Source organism: Trichomycterus rosablanca, chromosome 19 (assembly GCF_030014385.1).
Source record: "Trichomycterus rosablanca isolate fTriRos1 chromosome 19, fTriRos1.hap1, whole genome shotgun sequence".
In the NCBI taxonomy this organism is placed as follows: domain Eukaryota; kingdom Metazoa; phylum Chordata; class Actinopteri; order Siluriformes; family Trichomycteridae; genus Trichomycterus; species Trichomycterus rosablanca.
Window position 1 is genome coordinate 22162151 of NC_086006.1, and position 12913 is coordinate 22175063.

Below are 12913 nucleotides of genomic sequence, written 5' to 3' on the forward strand. Positions count from 1 at the left end.
AGCTATCGAGATGTGCTACCTATAGTTTATAATAATATACAGAGCTATCGAGATGTGCTACCTATAGTTTATAATAATATACAGAGCTATCGAGATGTGCTACCTATAGTTTATAATAATATACAGAGCTATCGAGATGTGCTACCTATAGTTTATAATAATATACAGAGCTATCGAGATGTGCTACCTATAGTTCATAATAATATACAGAGCTATCGAGATGTGCTACCTATAGTTTATAATAATATATAGAGCTATCGAGATGTGCTACCTATAGTTTATAATAATATATAGACCTATCGAGATGTGCTACCTATAGTTCATAATAATATACAGACCTATCGAGATGTGCTACCTATAGTTTATAATAATATACAGAGCTATCGAGATGTGCTACCTATAGTTTATAATAATATACAGAGCTATCGAGATGTGCTACCTATAGTTTATAATAATATACAGAGCTATCGAGATGTGCTACCTATAGTTTATAATAATATACAGAGCTATCGAGATGTGCTACCTATAGTTCATAATAATATACAGACCTATCGAGATGTGCTACCTATAGTTTATAATAATATACAGAGCTATCGAGATGTGCTACCTATAGTTTATAATAATATATAGACCTATCGAGATGTGCTACCTATAGTTTATAATAATATACAGAGCTATCGAGATGTGCTACCTATAGTTTATAATAATATACAGAGCTATCGAGATGTGCTACCTATAGTTTATAATAATATATAGACCTATCGAGATGTGCTACCTATAGTTCATAATAATATACAGACCTATCGAGATGTGCTACCTATAGTTCATAATAATATATAGACCTATCGAGATGTGCTACCTATAGTTCATAATAATATACAGACCTATCGAGATGTGCTACCTATAGTTCATAATAATATACAGACCTATCGAGATGTGCTACCTATAGTTTATAATAATATACAGACCTATCGAGATGTGCTACCTATAGTTTATAATAATATACAGACCTATCGAGATGTGCTACCTATAGTTTATAATAATATACAGAGCTATCGAGATGTGCTACCTATAGTTTATAATAATATACAGAGCTATCGAGATGTGCTACCTATAGTTTATAATAATATACAGAGCTATCGAGATGTGCTACCTATAGTTCATAATAATATACAGAGCTATCGAGATGTGCTACCTATAGTTTATAATAATATACAGACCTATCGAGATGTGCTACCTATAGTTTATAATAATATACAGACCTATCGAGATGTGCTACCTATAGTTCATAATAATATACAGACCTATCGAGATGTGCTACCTATAGTTCATAATAATATACAGAGCTATCGAGATGTGCTACCTATAGTTTATAATAATATATAGACCTATCGAGATGTGCTACCTATAGTTCATAATAATATACAGACCTATCGAGATGTGCTACCTATAGTTTATAATAATATACAGACCTATCGAGATGTGCTACCTATAGTTTATAATAATATACAGACCTATCGAGATGTGCTACCTATAGTTTATAATAATATACAGACCTATCGAGATGTGCTACCTATAGTTCATAATAATATACAGACCTATCGAGATGTGCTACCTATAGTTCATAATAATATACAGAGCTATCGAGATGTGCTACCTATAGTTTATAATAATATATAGACCTATCGAGATGTGCTACCTATAGTTCATAATAATATACAGACCTATCGAGATGTGCTACCTATAGTTTATAATAATATACAGACCTATCGAGATGTGCTACCTATAGTTCATAATAATATATAGACCTATCGAGATGTGCTACCTATAGTTCATAATAATATACAGAGCTATCGAGATGTGCTACCTATAGTTTATAATAATATACAGACCTATCGAGATGTGCTACCTATAGTTTATAATAATATACAGAGCTATCGAGATGTGCTACCTATAGTTTATAATAATATACAGACCTATCGAGATGTGCTACCTATAGTTTATAATAATATACAGACCTATCGAGATGTGCTACCTATAGTTTATAATAATATACAGAGCTATCGAGATGTGCTACCTATAGTTCATAATAATATATAGACCTATCGAGATGTGCTACCTATAGTTCATAATAATATACAGAGCTATCGAGATGTGCTACCTATAGTTTATAATAATATACAGACCTATCGAGATGTGCTACCTATAGTTTATAATAATATACAGAGCTATCGAGATGTGCTACCTATAGTTTATAATAATATACAGACCTATCGAGATGTGCTACCTATAGTTTATAATAATATACAGACCTATCGAGATGTGCTACCTATAGTTCATAATAATATACAGAGCTATCGAGATGTGCTACCTATAGTTTATAATAATATATAGACCTATCGAGATGTGCTACCTATAGTTCATAATAATATACAGACCTATCGAGATGTGCTACCTATAGTTCATAATAATATACAGAGCTATCGAGATGTGCTACCTATAGTTTATAATAATATATAGACCTATCGAGATGTGCTACCTATAGTTCATAATAATATACAGACCTATCGAGATGTGCTACCTATAGTTTATAATAATATACAGACCTATCGAGATGTGCTACCTATAGTTCATAATAATATATAGACCTATCGAGATGTGCTACCTATAGTTCATAATAATATACAGAGCTATCGAGATGTGCTACCTATAGTTTATAATAATATACAGACCTATCGAGATGTGCTACCTATAGTTTATAATAATATACAGACCTATCGAGATGTGCTACCTATAGTTTATAATAATATACAGAGCTATCGAGATGTGCTACCTATAGTTCATAATAATATATAGACCTATCGAGATGTGCTACCTATAGTTCATAATAATATACAGACCTATCGAGATGTGCTACCTATAGTTCATAATAATATATAGACCTATCGAGATGTGCTACCTATAGTTCATAATAATATACAGAGCTATCGAGATGTGCTACCTATAGTTCATAATAATATACAGAGCTATCGAGATGTGCTACCTATAGTTTATAATAATATACAGACCTATCGAGATGTGCTACCTATAGTTTATAATAATATACAGAGCTATCGAGATGTGCTACCTATAGTTCATAATAATATATAGACCTATCGAGATGTGCTACCTATAGTTCATAATAATATACAGACCTATCGAGATGTGCTACCTATAGTTCATAATAATATATAGACCTATCGAGATGTGCTACCTATAGTTCATAATAATATACAGACCTATCGAGATGTGCTACCTATAGTTCATAATAATATACAGACCTATCGAGATGTGCTACCTATAGTTCATAATAATATACAGAGCTATCGAGATGTGCTACCTATAGTTTATAATAATATATAGACCTATCGAGATGTGCTACCTATAGTTCATAATAATATACAGACCTATCGAGATGTGCTACCTATAGTTTATAATAATATACAGACCTATCGAGATGTGCTACCTATAGTTCATAATAATATATAGACCTATCGAGATGTGCTACCTATAGTTCATAATAATATACAGAGCTATCGAGATGTGCTACCTATAGTTTATAATAATATACAGAGCTATCGAGATGTGCTACCTATAGTTCATAATAATATATAGACCTATCGAGATGTGCTACCTATAGTTCATAATAATATACAGAGCTATCGAGATGTGCTACCTATAGTTTATAATAATATACAGACCTATCGAGATGTGCTACCTATAGTTTATAATAATATACAGACCTATCGAGATGTGCTACCTATAGTTCATAATAATATACAGACCTATCGAGATGTGCTACCTATAGTTTATAATAATATACAGACCTATCGAGATGTGCTACCTATAGTTCATAATAATATACAGACCTATCGAGATGTGCTACCTATAGTTCATAATAATATATAGACCTATCGAGATGTGCTACCTATAGTTCATAATAATATACAGAGCTATCGAGATGTGCTACCTATAGTTCATAATAATATATAGACCTATCGAGATGTGCTACCTATAGTTCATAATAATATACAGAGCTATCGAGATGTGCTACCTATAGTTTATAATAATATACAGACCTATCGAGATGTGCTACCTATAGTTTATAATAATATACAGAGCTATCGAGATGTGCTACCTATAGTTCATAATAATATATAGACCTATCGAGATGTGCTACCTATAGTTCATAATAATATACAGAGCTATCGAGATGTGCTACCTATAGTTTATAATAATATACAGACCTATCGAGATGTGCTACCTATAGTTTATAATAATATACAGACCTATCGAGATGTGCTACCTATAGTTCATAATAATATACAGACCTATCGAGATGTGCTACCTATAGTTTATAATAATATACAGACCTATCGAGATGTGCTACCTATAGTTTATAATAATATATAGACCTATCGAGATGTGCTACCTATAGTTCATAATAATATACAGAGCTATCGAGATGTGCTACCTATAGTTTATAATAATATACAGACCTATCGAGATGTGCTACCTATAGTTTATAATAATATACAGACCTATCGAGATGTGCTACCTATAGTTCATAATAATATACAGACCTATCGAGATGTGCTACCTATAGTTCATAATAATATACAGACCTATCGAGATGTGCTACCTATAGTTCATAATAATATACAGACCTATCGAGATGTGCTACCTATAGTTTATAATAATATATAGACCTATCGAGATGTGCTACCTATAGTTCATAATAATATACAGACCTATCGAGATGTGCTACCTATAGTTCATAATAATATACAGACCTATCGAGATGTGCTACCTATAGTTCATAATAATATACAGAGCTATCGAGATGTGCTACCTATAGTTTATAATAATATACAGAGCTATCGAGATGTGCTACCTATAGTTTATAATAATATACAGAGCTATCGAGATGTGCTACCTATAGTTTATAATAATATACAGAGCTATCGAGATGTGCTACCTATAGTTCATAATATTATACAGAGCTATCGAGATGTGCTACCTATAGTTCATAATATTATACAGAGCTATCGAGATGTGCTACCTATAGTTCATAATAATATACAGAGCTATCGAGATGTGCTACCTATAGTTTATAATAATATACAGAGCTATCGAGATGTGCTACCTATAGTTCATAATAATATACAGAGCTATCGAGATGTGCTACCTATAGTTTATAATAATATACAGACCTATCGAGATGTGCTACCTATAGTTCATAATAATATACAGAGCTATCGAGATGTGCTACCTATAGTTTATAATAATATACAGAGCTATCGAGATGTGCTACCTATAGTTCATAATAATATACAGAGCTATCGAGATGTGCTACCTATAGTTTATAATAATATACAGAGCTATCGAGATGTGCTACCTATAGTTTATAATAATATACAGAGCTATCGAGATGTGCTACCTATAGTTTATAATAATATACAGAGCTATCGAGATGTGCTACCTATAGTTTATAATAATATACAGAGCTATCGAGATGTGCTACCTATAGTTCATAATAATATACAGAGCTATCGAGATGTGCTACCTATAGTTCATAATAATATACAGAGCTATCGAGATGTGCTACCTATAGTTTATAATAATATACAGACCTATCGAGATGTGCTACCTATAGTTCATAATAATATACAGACCTATCGAGATGTGCTACCTATAGTTCATAATAATATACAGAGCTATCGAGATGTGCTACCTATAGTTTATAATAATATATAGACCTATCGAGATGTGCTACCTATAGTTCATAATAATATACAGAGCTATCGAGATGTGCTACCTATAGTTTATAATAATATACAGAGCTATCGAGATGTGCTACCTATAGTTTATAATAATATACAGAGCTATCGAGATGTGCTACCTATAGTTTATAATAATATACAGACCAATCGAGATGTGCTACCTATAGTTTATAATAATATACAGAGCTATCGAGATGTGCTACCTATAGTTCATAATAATATATAGACCTATCGAGATGTGCTACCTATAGTTTATTATAATATATAGAGCTATCGAGATGTGCTACCTATAGTTTATAATAATATACAGACCAATCGAGATGTGCTACCTATAGTTTATAATAATATACAGAGCTATCGAGATGTGCTACCTATAGTTCATAATAATATATAGACCTATCGAGATGTGCTACCTATAGTTTATTATAATATATAGAGCTATCGAGATGTGCTACCTATAGTTCATAATAATATACAGACCTATCGAGATGTGCTACCTATAGTTTATAATAATATACAGAGCTATCGAGATGTGCTACCTATAGTTTATTATAATATATAGAGCTATCGAGATATGCTACCTATAGTTTATTATAATATATAGAGCTATCGAGATGTGCTACCTATAGTTTATTATAATATATAGAGCTATCGAGATGTGCTACCTATAGTTTATTATAATATATAGAGCTATCGAGATGTGCTACCTATAGTTTATTATAATATATAGAGCTATCGAGATGTGCTACCTATAGTTTATTATAATATATAGAGCTATCGAGATGTGCTACCTATAGTTTATTATAATATATAGAGCTATCGAGATGTGCTACCTATAGTTCATTATAATATATAGAGCTATCGAGATGTGCTACCTATAGTTTATTATAATATATAGAGCTATCGAGATGTGCTACCTATAGTTTATTATAATATATAGAGCTATCGAGATGTGCTACCTATAGTTTATTATAATATATAGAGCTATCGAGATGTGCTACCTATAGTTTATTATAATATATAGAGCTATCGAGATGTGCTACCTATAGTTTATTATAATATATAGAGCTATCGAGATGTGCTACCTATAGTTTATTATAATATATAGAGCTATCGAGATGTGCTACCTGTAGTTTATAATAAGATGAACATAATTTTAATAAGAATAGATCGATAAAACTTACTACAGGAATACATTTCGATAGGGTAGGACAAATCGACAGAACACCGGTCGTCAACAAGCAGATAGCGTTAGCCACGGCTCTCTTTTACACTTGTTGTCTTCAAGATTAACCTCGAGACCGACCGACGCATTGTTTGTACTGCTTCTTCTAACAAGCGTGAAAAAGGATTTTAAATGTACAACTCCAGCGACATTGACAAATATGAAGGCAAGTACGTTAGCAAACATTTCCTTAGAACCATGCAAGTGGCTAGTTGTAAACTGGTTAGTGGTTGTTTTGCTAGACTAGACAAACACTACATCTAGCTTGACAGACCAGTATTAAGATTCATGTTTTAGTTAGCTTTGAAGCATACCATTAAAATTTAATTTTTATGCATCTTCTATATATATATATAGATACAGTATAATGTATGTGTGTTCAATTCCCAGGTGGAGTGGTCCGGGTTCTTTCTGTGTGAGGTTTGCATGTTCTCCCTGTATCTGCGTGGGTTTCCTCCGGCAGCTCCTGTTTCCTCCCACAGTCCATAGACGTGCAAGTGAGGTGAATTGGAGATACAAAATTGTCCATAACTGTTTGATATTAAAACTTGAACTGATGAATCTTGTGTAATGAGTAACTACCATTTCTGTCATGAATGTAACCAAAGTGTAAAACATGATGTTAAAATCCTAATAAAACATAAAACAAACTAAACATATCTGACTGGATATATTAGCAATTTACCCTCAATCTTTTGATTAAGTGTAAAAAGTTTTGTTCACCAATATATGAATGAGTTATCTTTTATTCATTATCAAATGTTATATGTCAGACCATAATAAATTTCCTGTCAATTGATTAATTTGATGTTACAGTATTAACATGTCTTTCTCCAAAAACATATTTGTTGTAAATGCGAGGAGGAACTTTGATTTTTTTATTCTTATGTTTATAACAGGTTATCAAAAATTTAAGTCATTACAGAATTTATCAGTGTCAATTTGGCAGCAATGGGGTATCAAATATATATGCTGTTCAGTTCAAAACCTTGTATCGCATTACAAAAGTGAAAAAAAAAAAAACGTCCATTTGAAGTTAAATGTAGACTTTATTTCAAGTCTTTTTAACGCCATTCAAGTGGTCTATTCATTATGAAATGAATGTTAAACAACTGCCAGATTCACAAAATGTAAGAAACAGCAAAAACTGTTTTACACACTCAATATAGAAGCACTTTGTAGTTCTACAATTACTGACTGTAGTCCATCTGTTTCTCTACATGCTTTGTTAGCCCCCTTTCATGCTGTTCTTCAATGACTCTCCCAGGACCACCACAGAGCAGGTATTATTTAGGTGGTGGATCATTCTCAGCACTGCAGTGACACTGACATGGTGGTGGTGTGTTAGTGTGTGTTGTGCTGGTATGAGTGGATCAGACACAGCAGCTCTGCTGGAGTTTTTAAACACCTCACTGTCACTGCTGGACTGAGAATAGTCCACCAACCAAAAATATCCAGCCAACAGCGCCCCGTGGGCAGCGTCCTGTGACCACTGATGAAGGTCTAGAAGATGAGCGACTCAAACGGCAGCGATAGATGAGCGATCGTCTCTGACTTTATGCCTACAAGGTGGACCAACAAGGTAGGAGTGTCTAATAGAGTGGACAGTGAGTGGACACGGTGTTTAAAAACTCCAGCAGCGCTGCTGTGTCTGATCCACTCATACCAGCACAACACACACTAACACACCACCACCATGTCATTGTCACTGCAGTGCTGAGAATCATCCACCACCTAAATAATACCTGCTCTGTGGTGGTCCTGGTCATCAAGAACAGAAAGGAGGCTAACACAGTATAGAAAGAAACAAATGAACTACAGTCTGTAATTGTAGAACTAATAAAATAATCAAAGAGTGTAGATATAAGAGGTATGTTTACATAATGAAGAGGCTTTTGTTGGCTTTTTATGCTTTTGTTTAAAAAACAGAGTATAAACTATAATATATATATTTAAAAAATTGCAGTAAAAAACGAATGTTTAGCTCCATCCCTTGACAAGTGGTCCAATCTCACGATACAGTAAACAGCTGATTTATGCTCCCAGATAGCGGTCACTGTGTCGAACAACTTATTCTTTTGAACCTGTCGGATGCAGCGTTCAACATGAACCCTGAGAATGTACCGATCCACCCCGATCTTGTTTTTGAAAACACAAAACCTTCTTAATATTTTTAGAACTCAAACTCTGTATATTCGCCGCTATACGACACGTTGTGATTAGAAATTTGCCGGTGTTTATAACAAACCGGAAGCTAGACTGCCCGACTAACGCTAAACGGAAACGCGTCACAGAGCTTGCGTGCATAGAGCCTATAGCATCCACAAACTGAATAAAGCCTTAGCGTATATAATACCATAAACAATTAATAACGATGCTTTTATGATGTCTCATAAATACAAATATTTCATCCTGTTGAAATAAGCTGGTTTGTAAATGATTTGTACTGGTAAACTGTGGAGACTTCCAGTGTAGAGGAGAGCGGGGTTGGTTGGTACATTCTTGGGTTGGAGTACTCCTCAAATACTGTAATATTTGATATTTGATTGACAATAATATATATATGTATATATATATATATATATATATATATATATATATATATATATATATATATTCTGTAAAATGTACAAAAAAGAAATAACCAACAAAATGTCCTGTTTGCAGCTATGTTATTATTATTATTATTTATTAGGATTTTAACGTTATGTTTTACACACATTGGTTACATTCATGACAGGTTACACAAGATTCATAAGTTCAAGTTGTTAAAGTCAAACAGTCATGGACAATTTTGTATCTCCAATGAACCTGACTGTATGTCTTTGGACTGTGGGAGGAAACCCACACAGACATGGGGAGAACATGCAAACTCCACACAGAAAGAACTCAAACCGCTCTACTTGGGAATCAAACCCAGGACCATCTTGCTGTGAGGTGACAATGCTACCCATTGAGCCACCGTGCCGCCCGGTTGGAGCTATGTATATGTACATATAAATATGTGTGTATATACAGTATATATACATAGCTGCACCTCTACACCTAACCCACTGCTTTGTCTTTCTTTATAAATATAGTTATAATAACAATAATGACATGAAAAATATAAGTCCTTTGTTGTTGGTTGTTTTGCAACAACAACTTCTAAGCTATGCAATGCAGATTTAACTAAATTAACATTTAGTTTTAACATCCACATAAATGTTCAGATATTTTTGTGTAAAACTATGTATTTATTTCACATTTCAGAGATTTAAAGAGGTTTATTTAGACACAAAAATGCACATTATTTTAGTAATTCAGTGGATTAACTAAAAAATTGCTTGTGGTTATTTTACTAATTAGGTTTCGAACGTGATATGTGTACTTTGAGGAATGCAGTTCATTTTGTTTTGTAGACGTGGAAAAGTGATAAGATCCGCTCTTACCTTGTTACTTTCGTTTTCTCTGGTTATATCTTCATTTGTATTTTCCGCTTGTGTACTTTGTTAGTTCTGTTATCCTCCGTTTTATTTTCGTTAAAGTTTATTTCGGACTTTCGCTTTTTGTTCTTGTTAGATATGTGTGTTTTTTTGCCTGCCCGGCTTCCTTCTCCCCCCAGCGGCTTGGAGCGGTACTGTTCCCAGAAATTGCAGTGGAAGCCAGCCAATGGATCGCTGGAGGGCGGACCTCACTCACCTGTGCCTCATTTTCCATCTAATCAGCTACTGCTTATAAACGCCGGCTTTTTCACCACCCGTCGCCAGATTGTCTGCTTGTCACCGCGGTACAGTGACACCTGACTCCTGAGCTAATCTCTCTTTTGTGAAGGACATTATCTTGTTGCTGGTCAAACTATTTTTCAACGTTGTTGTTTTTCTTCCCTGTTGATTCTAGCCCAGCGATCCATTCATCATCTGGCTTCCCTGTTGGTTCCTGGACTTGGCTCCTGTGACCCTGGTTCATCTTCCACTACCACCCCTGCACTCCTGTTGGTTATTGAACTTGGCTCCTTGCTCCTGTGACCCTGGTTCTTCTCCCACTGCCACTGCTTGTTCTGCCTAAGCTCTGGACAGTGTTGGACACCAACTCCTCTTGTTCCTGGACTCAGATCATAGCTCCTCTTTACCCACAGTATTGCTCCAGCCGCTTCAGTGTCCTCTGTTTGGACCTATCACCATTTTCCCTGTTTTTCTGAATCTCAATAAATATTCATTGTCAACTTGAGTTCTCGCCCCTTTTTGTGCATCCATACTTGGGTTCCCCTACGTTACGGGTTTTCTCAAACCCCCATTGTATAACAGAAAAGAGGGGGAAGGAGTTTTGGCAGAGCTTTCAAGAACTATGTGGGATTGAAATGTTGCCACCACTGCACAACTGACTGGAAAATACATAGTTATGCAAGTTTGCTAGGTAATAATCTAAAGGTAAATACTATTATTGCCTAGGCACTTGCTAATTGTTTTAAAGCAATGGTGCCCAACTGCCCTTCAACAGACTTTCTTGTACATTTTCTGTACACGTTTGCTACATTAAGGAACTTTCAGTTTCTGTAAATCAGAAAGAAAGATTGACTGGTGTGAACCTTCAATATCACTTTATCACACAATAAATAATAAGAAATAACAATAATAATCGCATGTTGTTTTTAAATAATCAGAAAGGCGGTTAAGCAGTTGTCCTTGTTTACATTTAATGGATTTCTTCACTACCAAAACTTGTGTGATACTTAAACATGTCAGTGTAGAACCATAGCTATTAACAATTCCATATATATATAAAATGGATTTTAATCTGTATTTGTTCAAAACAAATGATAAAACATGCAAAAAGCCTAACATTATAATAATTTGGGAATTGCTTATTATTTTATTTATGTGTATAAATTGGGACTAAAGCAAAGCATTTACTGCCACACTTTGAGCTAAGCTAACTGGGATGACTGGTGAGTAGGGAATGACAAACAATGGCCCAAAATAATGTATGAGGACCTTTTTAAGCTACAGTTCTAAACTACAAACGCCCTGAGGAGTGTCAGTACCTCCTCTGTAGGAAAGTGAGTGAGTGCTCATGTTTAAATTTGCCGACCTGAGTTTTCTAAAGGCTGATGCGCTTCTCCATCAGTCAGGCAAATCATCACACTGCCTGGGTCCTCACCACCACATCCAGTGGCACCATAGCGATGATCGGGCTGCTCCTGATCTGCAGTACTGCACTGCGATACCACATACTAATGCTAAGCTAATACTGTGTATAACTTACAAACTCTCTACAAACAGCGTTATTACAACTACATGGCATGTATAAATTACATGGCGTGTATAAATAAATAAAATACAGGTTAAAGTAAAAGAGAGCATAGAATATTAAATCGTTCTTATTAATATGATGTAATATTTGTGGAAAATGCACAAAAACACTTAAAGCAACTAACAAAACAATATAACATGTACATGAACTACACCTACATGGTGACGACCATCTGATCAGGAGACACCTCCGAGTTTTTACAGAAGTCTCGTAGGACAGCCAGATGATCCTCTGTCCATGAAGCAAAACATTTCTTACTTTTTCAGAATTGGTTTGTGTGTTGCTTATGATGTTTAATGATTTGGGTATATGTAATTAGCAATAGGTGTAGATACACACCCAGTCACCAAAGAATTCATAGATGTGTCCACATACTTTTGTCAGTTTTGTATTTTTCCCTGTTTTATAATACACTAGCTTTGTACACATTGTTTTAACAACTCATCTTCATCTTCTTTCAGCTTGTTCTCCAGATTTTTTTTACTATACGTGTAATTTTAAGAGCATTAAAGTATTAACAATCAGACTTAAAATGCAGTCATGGCAAATGTTTGGATGCAAAACAATGTGGCCA

General features: G+C 34.1%; 1 protein-coding gene across 2 annotated transcripts in view; it reads right to left on the reverse strand.

Annotated features, from left to right (window-relative positions):
- The window catches only part of tmem269 (transmembrane protein 269), a 40942-nt gene extending 28806 nt beyond the window's left edge, over positions 1 to 12136 (reverse strand). Inside the window, exon 1 of one of the 2 annotated variants that reach the window (XM_063015216.1) lies at positions 12118 to 12136. The gene's annotated coding sequence lies outside the window, so the exon portion shown is untranslated. Of the gene's footprint in view, positions 1 to 10478; positions 10569 to 12117 lie in introns of those variants that run through there. The other variant, XM_063015215.1, reaches the window with a different exon arrangement.
- Between the last annotated feature and the right edge of the window lie 777 nt (positions 12137 to 12913).